Here is a 16643-nt window from a genome sequence, read left to right as displayed (position 1 = left end):
ATGTGGGAGCCAACATGGGTATCCAGATCCCGCTGTTGGTTATTGACCGGAGAACGTCTCGATCATGTCTGCATGTCTCCCGAACCCGTAGGGTCTACACACTTAAGGTTCGATGACGCTAGGGTTATAAAGGAAGCTTGTATGTGGTTACCGAATGTTGTTCGGAGTCCCGGATGAGATCCCGGACGTCACGAGGAGTTCCGGAATGGTCCGGAGGTAAAGATTTATATATAGGAAGTCCTGTTTCGGCCATCGGGACAAGTTTCGGGGTCATCGGTATTGTACCGGGACCACCGGAAGGGTCCCGGGGGCCCACCGGGTGGGGCCACCTGCCCCGGGGGGCCACATGGGCTGTAGGGGGTGCGCCTTGGCCTACATGGGCCAAGGGCACCAGCCCCTAGAGGCCCATGCGCCAAGATAAAGGAAAAAGGGGAGAGTCCTTAAAGGGGAAGGCACCTCCGAGGTGCCTTGGGGAGGATGGACTCCTCCCCATCCTTAGCCGCACCCCTTCCTTGGAGGAGGGGGCAAGTCTGCGCCCTCCCCCTCTCCCTTGGCCCTATATATAGTCGGAAAAGGAGGAGCAATCATACCTAAGGCCTTTGGTTGCCTCCCTCTCCCTCCCGTGACACATCTCCTCTCCCGTAGGTGCTTAGCGAAGCCCTGCAGGATTGCCACGCTCCTCCATCATCACCACGCCGTTGTGCTGCTGCTGGAAGGAGTCTTCCTCAACCTCTCCCTCTCTCCTTGCTGGATCAAGGCGTGGGAGACATCGTCGAGCTGTACGTGTGTTGAACGCGGAGGTGCCGTGCGTTCGGCACTTGATCATCGGTGATCTGAATCACGACGAGTACGACTCCATCAACCCCGTTCACTTGAACGCTTCCGCTTAGCGATCTACAAGGGTATGTAGATGCACTCTCTTTCTACTCGTTGCTGGTCTCTCCATAGATAGATCTTGGTGTTTCGTAGGAAAATTTTTGAATTTCTGCTACGTTCCCCAACAGTGGCATCATGAGCTAGGTCTATTGCGTAGATTCTATGCACGAGTAGAACACAAAGTAGTTGTGGGCGTTGATTTTGTTCAATATGCTTGCCGTTACTAGTCTTATCTTGATTCGGCGGCATCGTGGGATGAAGCGGCCCGGACCGACCTTACACGTACTCTTACGTGAGACTGGTTCCACCGACTGACATGCACTAGATGCATAAGGTGGCTAGCGGGTGTCTGTCTCTCCTACTTTAGTCGGATCGGATTCGATGAAAAGGGTCCTTATGAAGGGTAAATAGCAATTGGCATATCACGTTGTGGTCTTTGCGTAGGTAAGAAACGTTCTTGCTAGAAACCCATAGCAGCCACGTAAAACATGCAAACAACAATTAGAGGACGTCTAACTTGTTTTTGCAGGGTATGCTATGTGATGTGATATGGCCAAGAAGAATGTGATGAATGATATGTGATGTATGAGATTGATCATGTTCTTGTAATAGGATTCATGACTTGCATGTCGATGAGTATGACAACCGGCAGGAGCCATAGGAGTTGTCTTTATTTTTTGTATGACCTGCGTGTCATTGAAGAACGCCATGTAAATTACTTTACTTTATTGCTAAACGCGTTAGCCATAGAAGTAGAAGTAGTCGTTGGCGTGACAACTTCATGAAGACACGATGATGGAGATCATGATGATGGAGATCATGGTGTCATGCCGGTGACAAGATGATCATGGAGCCCCGAAGATGAAGATCAAAGGAGCTATATGATATTGGCCATATCATGTCACTACTCTTATTTGATTGCATGTGATGTTTATCATGTTTATACATCTTATTTGCTTAGAACGACGGTAGTAAATAAGATGATCCCTCATTAAAATTTCAAGAAGTGTTCTCCCCTAACTGTGCACCGTTGCTACAGTTCGTCGTTTCGAAGCACCACGTGATGATCGGGTGTGATAGATTCTTACGTTCACATACAACGGGTGTAAGATAGTTTTACACAGCGAAAACACTTAGGGTTAACTTGACGAGCCTAGCATGTACAGACATGGCCTCGGAACACGGAGACCGAAAGGTCGAGCATGAGTCGTATAGAAGATACGATCAACATGAAGATGTTCACCGATGATGACTAGTCCGTCTCACGTGATGATCGGACACGGCCTAGTTTGACTCGGATCATGTAATCACTTAGATGACTAGAGGGATGTCTATCTGAGTGGGAGTTCATAAGATGAACTTAATTATCCTGAACATAGTCAAAAGACCTTTTGCAAATTATGTCGTAGCTCGCGCTATAGTTCTACTGTTTAGATATGTTCCTAGAGAAAATATAGTTGAAAGTTGATAGTAGCGATTATGCGATCAGTAGAAAGCTTATGTCCTTAATGCACTGCTCAGTGTGCTGAACCCCAAACGTCGTTTGTGGATGTTTCGAACATCGAACATACACGTTTTGATAACTACGTGATAGTTCAGTTAAATGGTTTAAATAGAGGCACCAAAGACGTTTTCGAAACGTCGCGGAACATATGAGATGTTTCGAGGGCTGAAATTAGGATTTCAGGCTCGTGCCCACGTCAAGAGGTATAAGACCTCCGACGATTTTCTTAGCCTGCAAACTAAGGAGAGAAGCTCAATTGTTGAGCTTGTGCTCAGATTGTCTGAGTACAACAATCACTTGAATCGAGTGGGAGTTGATCTTCCAGATGAAATAGTGATAGTTTCTCCGAAGTCATTACCACCAAGCTGCTAGAGCTCTGTGATGAACTATAACATATCAGGGATAGATATGATGATCCTTGAAATATTCGCGTTGTTTGACACCGCGAAAGTAGATATCAAGAAGGAGCATCAATTGTTGATGGTTGATGAAACCACTAGTTTCAAGAAGGGCAAGGGAAAGAAGGGATACTTCATGAAACGGCAAATCAGCTGCTGCACCAATGAAGAAACCCAAGGTAAAACCCAAACCCGAGACTAAGTGCTTCTGTAATAAGGGGAACAACCACTAGAGTAGAATTACCCTAGATACTTGGTAGATAAGAAGGCTGGCAAGGTCGATAGAAGTATATTGGATATACATTGTGTTAATGTGTACTTTGCTAGTACTCCTAGTAGCACCAGGGTATTAGATACCGGTTCGGTTGCTAAGTGTTAGTAACTCGAAATAAAAGGCTACGGAATAAACGGAGACTAGCTAAAGGTGAGCTGACGATATGTGTTGGAAGTGTTTCCAAGTTTGATGTGATCAAACATCGCACGCTCCCTCTACCATCAAGATTAGTATTAAACCTGAATAATTGTCATTTGGTGCTTGCGTTGAGCATAGACTTGATTGGATTATGTCTATCGCAATACGGTTATTCATTTAAAGAGAATAATGGTTACTCTATTTATTTGAATAATGCCTTCAATGGTCTTGCACCTAAAATGAATGGTTCATTGAATCTCGATCGTAGTGATACACATTTTCATGCCAAAAGATATAAGATAGTAATGATAGTACCACTTACTTGTGGCACTGCCATGTAAGTCATAATGGTATAAAACGCATGAAGAAGCTCCATGTTGATGGATCTTTGGACTCACTCGTTTTTGAAAAGTTTGAGGCATGCAAACCATGTCTATTGGTGTATATGCATGAAGAAACTCCATGCAAATGGACCGTTCGGACTCACTTGATTTTGAATCACTTGAGATATGCAAATCATACCACATGGGCAAGATGACTGAAAAGCCTCGGTTTCAGTAAGATGGAACAAGATAGTAACTTGTTGGAAGTAACACATTTTGATGTGTGCAGTCCAATGAATGCTGAGGCATGCAGTGAATATCGTTATGTTCTTACTTCACAGATGATTCGAGTAGATGTTGAGAATATTTACTTGATGAAACACAAGTCTGAATTATTGAATGGTTCAAATAATTTCAGAGTGAAGTAGAAGATCATTGTGACAAGAGGATAAAATGTCTATGATACGATCATAGAGATGAATATCTGAGTTACGAGTTTTGGCACACAATTAAGACATTGTGGAAATTGTTTCACAATTAATACCGCCTGGAACACCATAGTGTGATGGTGTGTCCGAACATCATAGTTGCGCCCTATTGGATATGGTGCGTGCCATGATGTCTCTTATCGAATTACCACTATCGTTCATGGGTTAGGCATTAGAGACAACCACATTCACTTTAAATAGGGCACCACATAATTCCGTTGAGATGACACCGTATGAATTATGGTTTAGAGAAACCTAAGTTGTCGTTTCTTAAAGGTTTGGGGCTGCGACGCTTATGTGAAAAAGTTTCAGGATTAAGCTCGAACCCAAAGCGGATAAAATGCATCTTCATAGGACACCCAAAACAGTTGGGTATACCTCCTAATTCAGATCCGAAAGCAATATGGATTGTTTCTTGAATCGGGTCCTTTCTCGAGGAAAGGTTTCTCTCGAAAGAGTTGAGTGGGAGGATGGTGGAGACTTGATGAGGTTATTAAACCATCACTTCAACCAGTGTGTAGCAGGGCACAGGAAGTTGTTCCCGTGGCACCTACACCAATTGAAGTGGAAGCTTATGATATTGATCATGAAGTTTCGGATCAAATCACTGCCGTACCTCGTAGGGTGACAAGGATACGTACTACTTCAGAGTGGTACGGTAATCCTGTCTTGAAAGTCATGTTGCTGGATAACAATGAACCTACGAGCTATGGAGAAGCGATGGTGGGCCCGAATTCCGACAAATGGTTAGAAGCCATGAAATCCGAGATAGTATCCATATATCAGAACAAAGCATGAACTTTGATGGACTTGCCCGATGATCGGCAATCCATTGAGATAAATGGATCTTTTAAGAAGAAGACGGACGTGGATGGTAATGTCACCATCTATGAAGCTCGACTTGTGGCGAAGTGTTTCCCGACAAGTTCAAGGAGTTGACTATGATGAGATTTTCTCACTCGTAGCGATGCTTAAAGTCCGTCGGAATCATGTTAGCATTAGCTGCATTTATGAAATCTGGCAGATGGATGTCAAGACAAGTTTCCTTACCAGTTTTCGTAAGGAAAGGTTGTATGTAATACAATCAGAAAGTTTTTGTCGATCCTAAGGATGCTAAAAGGTATGCTAGCTCCAGCGATCCTTCTAAGGACTGGAGTGAGCATCTCGGAGTTGGAATGTATGCTTTGATGATGATCAAAAAAAAAATTTGGGTTTGTACAAAGTTTATGAGAAACTTGTATTTCCAAAGAAGTGAGTGGGAGCACTATAGAATTTCTGATGAGTATATGTTGTTGACATATTGTTGATCAGAAATGACGTAGAATTTCTGGAAAGCATATAGGGTTAATTTGAAAGTGTTTTTCAATGGAAAGCCTGGATTAAGCTACTTGAACATTTGAGCATCAAGATCTATAAAGATAGATCAAAATGCTTAATAATATTTTCAAATGAGCACATACCTTGACATGATCTTGAAGGTGTTCAAGATGGACCAGTCAAAGAAGGAGTTCTTGCCTGAGTTGTAAGGTACGAAGTTAAGACTTAAAGCTCGACCACGGCAGAATAGAGAGAAAGGACGAAGGTCGTCCCCTATGCTTAAGACGTAGGCTCTTCAGTATGCTATGCTGTGTACCGCACCTGAAGTGTGCCTTGCCATGAGTCAGTCAAGGGGTACAAGAGTGATCCAAGAATGGCTCACAGGACAGCGGTCAAAGTTATCCTTAGTAACTAGTGGACTAAGGAATTTTCTCGATTATGGAGGTGGTAAAAGAGTTCGTCGTAAAGGTTACGTCGATGCAAGCTTGACACCTATCCGGATAGCTCTGAGTAGAGATACCGGATACATATAATGGAGCAACATTTTAGAATAGCTCCAAATAGAACAGTTATTTGGATTAGCTCCAAATAGAGCGTGGTAGCTACATCAAGGAGATGACATAGAGATTTGTAAAGCACACACGGATCTGAAAGGTTCAGACCCGTTGACTAAAACCTCTCTCACAAGCAACATGATCAAACTTAAAACTCATTGAGTATTAATCACATAGTGATGTGAACTAGACTACTGATTCTAGTAAACTCTTGGGTATTAGTCACATGGCGATGTGACCTGTGAGTGTTAATCACATGGCGATGTGAACTAGATTATTGACTCTAGTGCAAGTGGGAGACTGTTGGAAATATTATTATTATATTTCCTTGTTCATGATAATTGTCTTTTATTCATGCTATAACTGTATTATCTGGAAATCGTAATACACGTGTGAATACATAGACCACAATATGTCCCTAGTGAGCCTCTAGTTGACTAGCTCGTTGTGATCAACAGATAGTCATGGTTTCCTGGCTATGGACATTGGATGTCGTTGATAACGGGATCACATCATTAGGAGAATGATGTGATGGACAAGACCCAATCCTAAGCCTAGCACAAAGATCGTGTAGTTCGTATGCTAAAGCTTTTCTAAATGTCAAGTATCTTTTCCTTAGACCATGAGATTGTGCAACTCCCGGATACCGTAGGAATGCTTTGGGTGTACCAAACGTCACAACGTAACTGGGTGGCTATAAAGGTGCATTACAGGTATCTCCGAAAGTGTCTGTTGGGTTGGCACGAATCGAGACTGGGATTTGTCACTCCGTGTAAACGGAGAGGTATCTCTGGGCCCACTCGGTAGGACATCATCATATGCGCAATGTGACCAAGGAGTTGATCACGGGATGATGTGTTACGGAACGAGTAAAGTGACTTGCCGGTAACGAGATTGAACAAGGTATTGGATACCGACGATCGAATCTCGGGCAAGTAAAATACCGCTAGACAAAGGGAATTGTATACGGGATCGATTGAGTCCTTGACATCGTGGTTCATCCGATGAGGTCATCGTGGAACATGTGGGAGCCAACATGGGTATCCAGATCCCGCTGTTGGTTATTGACCGGAGAACGTCTCGGTCTTGTCTACATGTCTCCCGAACCCGTAGGGTCTACACACTTAAGGTTCGATGACGCTAGGGTTATAAAGGAAGCTTGTATGTGGTTACCGAATGTTGTTCGGAGTCCCGGATGAGATCCTGGACGTCACGAGGAGTTCCGGAATGGTCCGGAGGTAAAGATTTATATATAGGAAGTCCTGTTTCGGCCATCGGGACAAGTTTCGGGGTCATCGATATTGTACCGGGACCACCGGAAGGGTCCCGGGGGGCCCACCGGGTGGGGCCACCTGCCTCGGGGGGCCACATGGGCTGTAGGGGGTGCGCCTTGGCCTATATGGGCCAAGGGCACCAGCCCCTAGAGGCCCATGCGCCAAGATAAAGGAAAAAGGGGAGAGTCCTAAAGGGGGAAGGCACCTCCGAGGTGCCTTGGGGAGGATGGACTCCTCCCCCCTCCTTAGCCGCACCCCTTCCTTGGAGGAGGGGGCAAGGCTGCGCCTCCCCCCTCTCCCCTGCCCCTATATATAGTGGAGGGGAGGGAGGGCATCCATACCTGAGCCTTTGGCGCCTCCCTCCCTCCCGTGACACCTCCTCCTCTCCCGTAGGTGCTTGGCGAAGCCCTGCAGGATTGCCACGCTCCTCCATCACCACCACGCCGTTGTGCTGCTGCTGGATGGAGTCTTCCTCAACCTCTCCTTCTCTCCTTGCTGGATCAAGGCGTGGGAGACGTCACCGGGCTGTACGTGTGTTGAACGCGGAGGTGCCGTCCGTTCGGCATTTGATCATCGGTGATCTGAATCACGACGAGTACGACTCCATCAACCCCGTTCACTTGAACGCTTCCGCTTAGCGATCTACAAGGGTATGTAGATGCACTCTCCTTTCTACTCGTTGCTGGTCTCTCCATAGATAGATCTTGGTGTTGCGTAGGAAAAATTTTGAATTTCTGCTACGTTCCCCAACAAAAACTTCATAGTATTGAATAGAAAAATATGCAAAACACACACATTGGCGGGTAATAGCATGCTTACCTCTACCACATGTATTTTGTAAGAAAATGCATGGCATCAACAATGAATTGTCGTCAACTTGCACTACATGGAAACACTGCAGGACGGCTTGTTCCCTACATTTGATAAGTTCACCATCTTGTTACGATGATATCAATAAGAAACAATTGCACATAATGGTACATTAACATTTCCGTGATACCAATGATTCGCCATAATAAGAAATAAGGTGTAGAATTAAAAACTATAGAGGAAATGAATGTACATAGGTCATTATGCAGTAGAGAAAAATATAACCAGCCAAAGTGAAAAATCAGTCTCTATGTGTAAAGGCTGGAGGCTATATTCTGATAAGTGAGAATCCATCAAAGGAAAAGCAATCCGAGATTATCTTTCCTAAAAATGTAGATGAATGAAATAATGCTTCGCATTCAGTATGCCATTCTTATTTCTTTCTGGACATTTAATAAGGAAATTCAGAGAAATTAGAATATTACTTAAAATCATCTTTATTACTCGTGATCGTGAGCTTGTGAACGAAGTTAATTTGTGTCGTTGTCCCTTCCTGAGATTACCCCGGCAGTCACCTCATTATTGACCTATATGCCATCTGACAACATCAAATACCTCCTTCCATGGCAGAGGATATATTCTGGACCACTGCCACTGCAAAGGAAACATGGGTGAACTAAATGAGCATGTAAAGATTATAAGAATAATATACATATGCTGACACCTTGAACAGATAGTACAAAATTACCCATGGCCTGCACACAACACACAACACCCACCTTATCGCAAATATCAAAACAAATTTGTGAAAAATCAAAGACACAAATTCTACTCAAAGATAATCATATGCAATCCTGATATGTTAACCATTTGATGAAATGCATCGATCACATATCAGAACCAACATTGAGACCCAGCCTACTGATAGAGGCCACTATTTATAACCATTTTAATGGGCATTAGCTTTAACCTAAGAGCCTGACACGTTTACGCATTGAGAAATTGTAAAATATACATTGTGAAAACTAATTATATTCATTCATTGGCCATGCAACCATGTGAATTAGAACCTTACCAGATAGAGTATCTACATGAAAAATAGATACAACATAAGAAGGCAAGACAAAATAATGTTATGTATCAACCCGCAACCAAAATTATGTGGGCAATATGAGGAAAATCATCTATAAAAAAGTGTTATCTTAACCATTAATTCATAATATAACATCACCATAAAATATCAGTATACTTGTATATATAATGTGTTGAATAAAAGTTGTACAACTCATTCCATTGAGCTGTGGGTCCGGCCGTCCGGAAATAAGCATGAGCAAAAATATTTAAACACTTCATCTGATATTGGATCACTGGAGGTGGTCAAGAAATTAACATGTGTTTCCTGCCCGAAGAAAGAAAAATAGGCAGAAAGTCTGCACACTTGACTGATTGATATGATTATTATAAAGAAAGATCATGAACTGCAGCTCTTCCCAAAATATGTAACACAGATGCACCATTTCAACTGCAGCATGGGATAATTTGGAACAGTTTCACTGTCTAAAATGCACTGTTTAATAGAGGAAAATTATGCCTAAACTAAACTTGCTGAGAACCTCGCCAGGCGCTCATAAATGTATCACTCAAATTTGCCGCGGAACACACAAAATATCTTGTTGAGAGACGATGCTACTCTTTATTCCAGTTAGCTATATAAATGATACATTTTACTTTTTTGCACTTCGTCGAGCAGGTAAAATCTGTAACAAAAGAAATGTTCACACAAATGAAACACTGAAATTACCTTCATAGATAAATATAACCAAGTCAACAAGTAGTAGATGCATCAAATCAGTCTTGCATGCCGTCAACTAAATGAAAGACAACCAGAATATACCGGTTCTGCACTAAACGTTGGCTGTTTCTGTCAAAGGTGTTGCTAGCCCTCTTTTGTGTGAGGCAAAACTTGAGAAATCAGCAACCCATGAACAAATTGTAGGCTACCAATCACATGGTCAGCAGCTGAAACAACAAGAAATAAGCAATTAGTTAACTAAAATTAAGAACAATAGACTTCACATATGAATCTGAAAGGCAATGAACGGGGGAGACATTTTTCTTTCTACAAATTCTTCTAGCAACAAAGCATTTGTGCATAGAAATAGGTGTCTTCCTTTAGTTGAGCTTTTCAGTTTGAGAAATTACCTCGAAAATCCTAGAATAGTTGAGATTTTCAGATGTGGGCCTCTTCATGCCTTCTCCACTACTGCTTGTTGCCACTTGTGCTGGTCAGACCTAAACTGTGATACAAAAAATAACACGTATTAACAGAGCAAGCTCCAAAACTCTACAGCAGGAAAACTATCCGAATCTCCTTGCAATGTAAAATGAGTTTGCGCATTAGTATGAAGTGACTCTAGTAACTATATTGTCTATTCAAATCTTATTAGCATTGTCTGTCATACCAAACAAAAGTTTCAGATTTCAAAAGTACATGCATTAACTGAAAACCATGTACACCGAGCCCGTCCTGTTTGGACTCCTTTGCATGTGTTTCTTAAAATTATCTGAATCTCACTGCAATGCAAAATAAGTTTGCGCATTAGTATGAAGTGACTCTAGTAACTATATTGTCTATTCAAATCTTATTAGCATTGCCTGTCATACCAAACCAAAGTTTCAGATTTCAAAAGTACCTGCATCAAAACCTGAGCACAATCACCCCTTAGCCCGATTCTTCCAAAACCTGAGCATAATCACACACAAAATGCGGAAAATTTAGTCCGACCATAAGTAATATCCATTCATTTTGGTTATTTGCATCAAATTGGGAATCAATCAATGTATCAAAAAGCGAAACCTGATGAAGCATCAGGGAAATTAGCAGACCATCCTACACGACCTGAATTATTACACCACCCACATCAATCAAATTAGTATAACAACCTGAATTACTATTTGAAAAGAATAAATCATGAAAGAAGTGGACAGGAAACCATGAAAGGGTACCAACAGAGATGGAGAACAAGGGGCGAGAGTATGGGCCGCATGTCATCCAAGAAAATCTCTACAATGGTGGGATGACGTCGATGACAAAGAAATAACATGTGGTTCAATTTCTTCCTCTTCTCCTCTCACTCCAGCCCCCTCTTTTCCATCCCTCTCTTTCAAACACACGTGTTGTCCTCCCCAGAGCAGTCCTCCTTGAGCATTTATACAAACAGCTGGTGGTCGCATCTGCAGCCTCAAAAACACATCACAATTTTAGAAATTATTATGTGCATAGCTGCAGCCACCTCTGCACAATAATAATTCTTGCAACGCAATGCAACTGAATCAAGAGAGAGGGAGAGAGAGAGAGAAATTAGAGAGGGGTTTGCAGACTCACCCGCACACTTGAGGCAGCAAAGACGCAAGTGAATAGAGCACCTACGCGTTGGGGAAGAGGGGGTGGGCGTCGACGGACAGGACGGATGGCACCAAGCTCGTGGATCCTCCGTGCATATCTGCCTCTTCTGGCCGCGAGGGCGCGCGAGGAGAGGACGGTGGCGTTCAGCGGAAGGCCGCCCTCCTCACCCGCGTGGCCGCAAACCACCTCTTCCTCACTCAGTTCGAGCCCATGCTCTCCTATGGCGGCTGCACCCGATCTAGAAGAGAGGAGGAGGAGCCAGCCGGTGGCGGCGCGATGCGGGAGGCCGTGGGAAAGAGGGAGGAGGCGCCGCTGGATGGGGAGGAAGGAGGAGGCGAGGGAGTGGAAGGAACGAGGAGGACGTGATCCCTTTGACTGCTCGATCTAGGTTTTTTCACGGGCGTCTTCATTGGTCACCGTCCGAGTCGACGAACACTTCGCTGCCGCGTGGACCACCGATTTTATGGACCCAGTGGCATTCACCCAGTAAATCAGTCAAAGAGTAACAAAAGATAGCAGTGAACAGTAAAATCGAGGGTGAAAAACGATCGAGCGAGTTGATCGAACGGCCGACCATTGCGCACGCGCGAAGGCCTCCAGATGGGCGGGTACCCTAGCAGGCTTTATATGTTAGATGTTGGCATGTCTTGACATGCAGACATGCAATTCTGGCACCAAACAATGCAATAATCCTTTTCTCAACAGATTCAAATGCGTAGCACGCCAAAAGAGAAGCCACACTTCTATAAGAAAGAAGATGAACCAAATAATATACCGTGTGGTATAGTCCATTCTGGCTTTCCAAGGATAACTGATGTTATAAAGAGAACTAGCACACGGTAGAAATATTTATACCCATATATGGCAGTAGTACCAGAATTATTTTCAATGTCGAAATCCTCATTGGTAGCTGCCCCGCGTAGTGAGGCATTAAACAATTGTGAATGGAGCAGGTGCATGGGAGACATCCCAGGCAAGTGCACTAATTTATTCCCTATTTTACTAGCATTCAGTAGGTTTATTAGCGTGCGTAGGCCTTGTAACCCATCTCTTGATCATTCCCGCCATGCTCTATTGAACCCGCCATGCATAGATCCACTTAGAAGCTAACGTGAGATGTGTGGCGCTGAGCATAGGTGCGGCAGGACCATGGTTCTAAGCAACATTTCTGTTGGTGCACGCATAAAATCTTCATTGGGAGTTGCAAACTCCCAAAACTTTTTGGTAGCCATAATAAAAAAAATGAAGTTCTTATAAACATTTGACAAATAAACTCAGGACGAAAATAGACTAAAAATTGAAAATAGAATAAAACAAAGAATCTAGTCACCTTACGAGGATAACAATTAATCTTCATCGGCAAGCACAGGAAAAATGATTGATTACCTTCGATCTGGTTTAAGATGTGAATAGTTCCGTTTCTCCCTAACCTAGACCTAGGTTATCAAACCACGATAATTCATGTCTTGGGAAGGTAATTTCTACAAGAGCTTGTTATCAAATCACATAGTTTATAGGAAGAAACAATAATAAGTAAATAGGCCATGGCTAGAGGTTTTCCTTGCAATTGTATGCATGCGCTCGATATCCTACCTAGATATTTCAACATATGGGACTAGTTAACATTGTTACTTATCTGTTTTGAACACGTCGTTTGTGGGAGACGCGTCCAAATAACCCCCCACCAACTGTTGCCGCCATCGAGGTTCTACAGTCTAACCAAGGTCCTTACCGTATCATGGGGTTACATTTGTTATTAAGAGATTAACCAGACTAACGCATTGAATGTTTAATGGTTGCACTTTACGTACCCCAGAGAAAAAGATAAAACTACCGTACTAATCTTATTGTTAGCGAAGTTTGGCATAGCCTTCTCCTTCTCTCTACACTGAACCTCTCCTTGATCGATCCTCGGTGTCTCAGGTACCGACGGGGCCTTAGAAGTAGATAGAGACAGGAGACAAAAACTGTTGTGTAACACATCGAATAACGTTATTTTCAAAGTAAATAAAAAATCACTTAGCACAAGTACATAGGGCTGTGTGTCTACGCCTCAGCCCTTATTGTGAGGGGAATACTCACACGTCGCAGATGAATCACAAATAAGAGACATGGTAGAAAGTGGTACTTTAACAGGAATGCTTACACGCCTTACGATTGCTATGTATTCCTGATTACAAGTATTGTGGCTAATGGAGATGGCTATGGAAATGGCGACTACTATTGTAGATGGGAATGTTGACGGCGACCATGAAGGGATGGCTTGTTGGACGAGCGACTCTTCTCGATGAAGGGTTTTCTCGCCATTATGTACTGCCGGTGGGCAGAATATGGTTTCTGTGCACCTTCGGTGCGAATTGACTTTAGGTGTCTTCATAGAAGATGTCGATGTCACAGGTACAACCACTGGTACTAGTGCTCACAGTCATACCAGGCATCATCTTCTCCTCTGGAATAACTGTGTGCCTCCTATTAATTGGGATTGATGACTGTGACTTTACTGCAAAAAAGATCATTGTGATTATTATCTTCCATGTATAGCTTGACTTTGCACCGAAAATAGTCCATCCCTGCAGGCGACAAAAATAAACAAAGAGATTTGCAATCTTTTGCATTCATTAGTTATTAAGTAATTCTCACAGAAAAATTGAGATTATTAGGTTTAATCATGAGTAAAAAATATTGCAAAATTACACTCATAATAGGTTTGGCACGACCCAACCTGTAGTTGGATGATTAGAGGGACTGTGGTATCTCCAGCCCACGAGGGTTCAAGTCCTGGTGTTCGCATTTATTTCTGGATTTATTTCAAGATTTCCGGCGATGCGCATTCAGTGGGAGGAGATGTTCACGTCGACGACGAGGTGCCTACGGCGACTTTATAAATTTCAAGATGATATGCCGGCTCAGTCTTTCAGAGGTGCTCATAGGGATAGGGTGTGCGTGTCTGCGTTCATAGGAGTGAGTGTATGTGTGTGTATATGAGCGCTTTGCGACTGTACTGTGTTAAAAAAAAGATTTGGCACGACATGCTTTCGTTGTGTTGTTTGACCATGCAAATCTTATTTGGCGCTTATGCGCCGGTTCGCCAACTGGCGCCTGCAGGAGCTTCTAGTTGGGCCGGCCCGTTCCGTTCTTTTTTCCTGGTTTTCAAACGCAAACGCAAAAAGTGTGAGGAGACGGGGAGTCGAACCCGCGACCTCTTCGTTGCAACTGCACGCCGTAGCAACCAGGGCATCCGCCCAGAATGAACTAGTTAGTTCTTTCTTTGCTTTTTACTCTTTCTTCAGTTTGGTTTCTTTTTTATTCTTTTTTTTTCTTTTTGTCTCATCTTTCTTTGTTTTATTCAGTGCGCGTTTTTTAATTCGTGAACCTATTTTTCAAATTCGATGACCTTTTTTTCAAATTTGTGAACCTTTTTCAAATGCAATGAACTTTTTGTCAAAAACGGGATGAACTCTTTTCAAAATCGATGATTTTTTTCTAAATTCAATGAACTTTTCTCAAATCCGATGAACTTTTTCTCAAAGTTGTGAACTTTTTCTCAAAGTTGTGAACTTTTTTTCAAGTTTGTGAACCTTTTTTCAAATGCGTTGAACTTTTTTTCATAAACGGGAAGAACTCTTTTTAAAATCCATGAATTTTTTCCAAATTCGATGAATTTTTTTTAAATTTGAAGAACTTATTTTCAAATTCAATGAACTTTTGTTCAAGCTATAAAGTAAAACGTACAGTATTTAAGAAATTCGAAAATACAAGCTATAGAGTAAACTGTATTATTTTGTGCAATAAATGGCGGGGCTCTTATGTTCTTATAAAGTTCGCGTTTGATTTGAATCACTAGTCATCCAATGTTGTAGTGGTTAGCTGAAAAGTCCTGCTGCCTAGCTGCGTGAGTTCGAGTCGTGTTTCTACCACATTTTTGCTTTGTTTTTTCACGCGACCGTTTACTGCTCGCTCCGTCTGTGGGCCGGCCCACTTGATGCTGCCAGTAGGCGCCGGTTCGCTTCCCCGGCGCCGAACGCGCTGAATAGACTTCCTCACGTAGTGGGCCTCGGCCTTCAATATGTTCCGCACTTAACAGCACAAAGGCCTTTCCACATTGGTCATTCTCACGACATGGTGGATTTCGGGCTGGTTCAGATTATCCGGGATGAGAGGCTCTTCTTTGGGCACGGGCTGGGGCCAGTGTCCTGGATAGCATCCCCCCCCCCAAGTGCACACCAATCTTCTTTTTTTTTTAGGGAAAGTGCACCCCAATCTTCTTTTTTTTACCAACTGTACACCAAATTGGCGTACATTAAAGAGAATAGCATCTTCAATAAATAAATATTTTAAAATGGATCAAACAATAACGATTTAGTGTTATACTCCCCCGTCCCAAAATAAGTGTCTCAACTTTGTACTATTATAATATAAAATTGTACTAAGCTTGAGACACTTATTTTAAGATGGAGGGAGCAAATGTTTATGTTTTTCTAAAGTCAAATGGAATTTTTTTTCCCCGCTCACAGGATTATGCTTGCAATAAGGAGAATGTTTGGCCAATGGGGGACAGCAAAAAAGAGTACGTACATAATTATTGAGGACATGAACCTACTGTGTCCAAGAATTTGCTTCAGTTCATCTGCACATGCATCTGCATGAGTATAATTGAATTTCACAAACAAAAAAGGTTCGGCATAACTGGAGCGGACTTAAATATGTTTGGACTGCACTTATCAACTCCTCAAATAGAATGGAGGATGTGGTGGCAAAAAAAAATGGCATCTCAAAACATACAAGCTATCTTTGTTGACACTCGGTAGATATTAGTTCCCACATCTTGGCTTAACTTGAGACTGAGTAGTTACTTCAGCTTACACATAGCCTCCTGAAATTAGCTTCTCCGTTTCTTTATTGATAAAGGGCTGAAAATCTTTTGCACCGGCGTGTAGAAATAGATCTCAACATGCCTCCTCGTTTGTTAACCTGGAATTTTAAGTGTTTGTCTTTGCCTTGCGTCACCATCAATCAAACGCCCGTCGCTCGTCTGCTAGCTATCTTGCAGGTCAACTGGATCTGATGCAATTTACTACTCGATCCTGGATGTATGATTGTTTCCTTGGAACCCGTCGTACGAACGTACAAAAACCTCACCAGAAGCTGGTAGAGACTCTACGCGTCAAATGAACCACACCAGATAAATTATGTCAGCTGATAGTGACAAGCTATCGACAAAGACCAATTTGCGTTATAAATATCAGGCCATGCGCGCGGCAACCAACATCCAACACAAAAC

At 42.8% G+C, this 16643-nt stretch overlaps 1 long non-coding RNA gene across 1 annotated transcript; it reads right to left on the bottom strand.

Moving 5' to 3' along the window:
• Window positions 1-10486: 10486 nt before the first annotated feature.
• LOC119282812 lies at window positions 10487-10923 on the bottom strand. Its single transcript, XR_005138883.1, has 3 exons — window positions 10814-10923; window positions 10650-10699; window positions 10487-10530 (listed from the first exon to the last, which is right to left on the bottom strand). It is a non-coding gene; the product is annotated as an uncharacterized LOC119282812 (long non-coding RNA).
• Window positions 10924-16643: the final 5720 nt, after the last annotated feature.

Source organism: Triticum dicoccoides, chromosome 3B, assembly GCF_002162155.2.
Source record: "Triticum dicoccoides isolate Atlit2015 ecotype Zavitan chromosome 3B, WEW_v2.0, whole genome shotgun sequence".
NCBI classification, from domain to species: Eukaryota; Viridiplantae; Streptophyta; class Magnoliopsida; order Poales; family Poaceae; genus Triticum; species Triticum dicoccoides.
The sequence above is the reverse complement of the archived record's forward strand: the minus strand, read 5'-3'. Positions and strand labels throughout refer to the sequence as shown.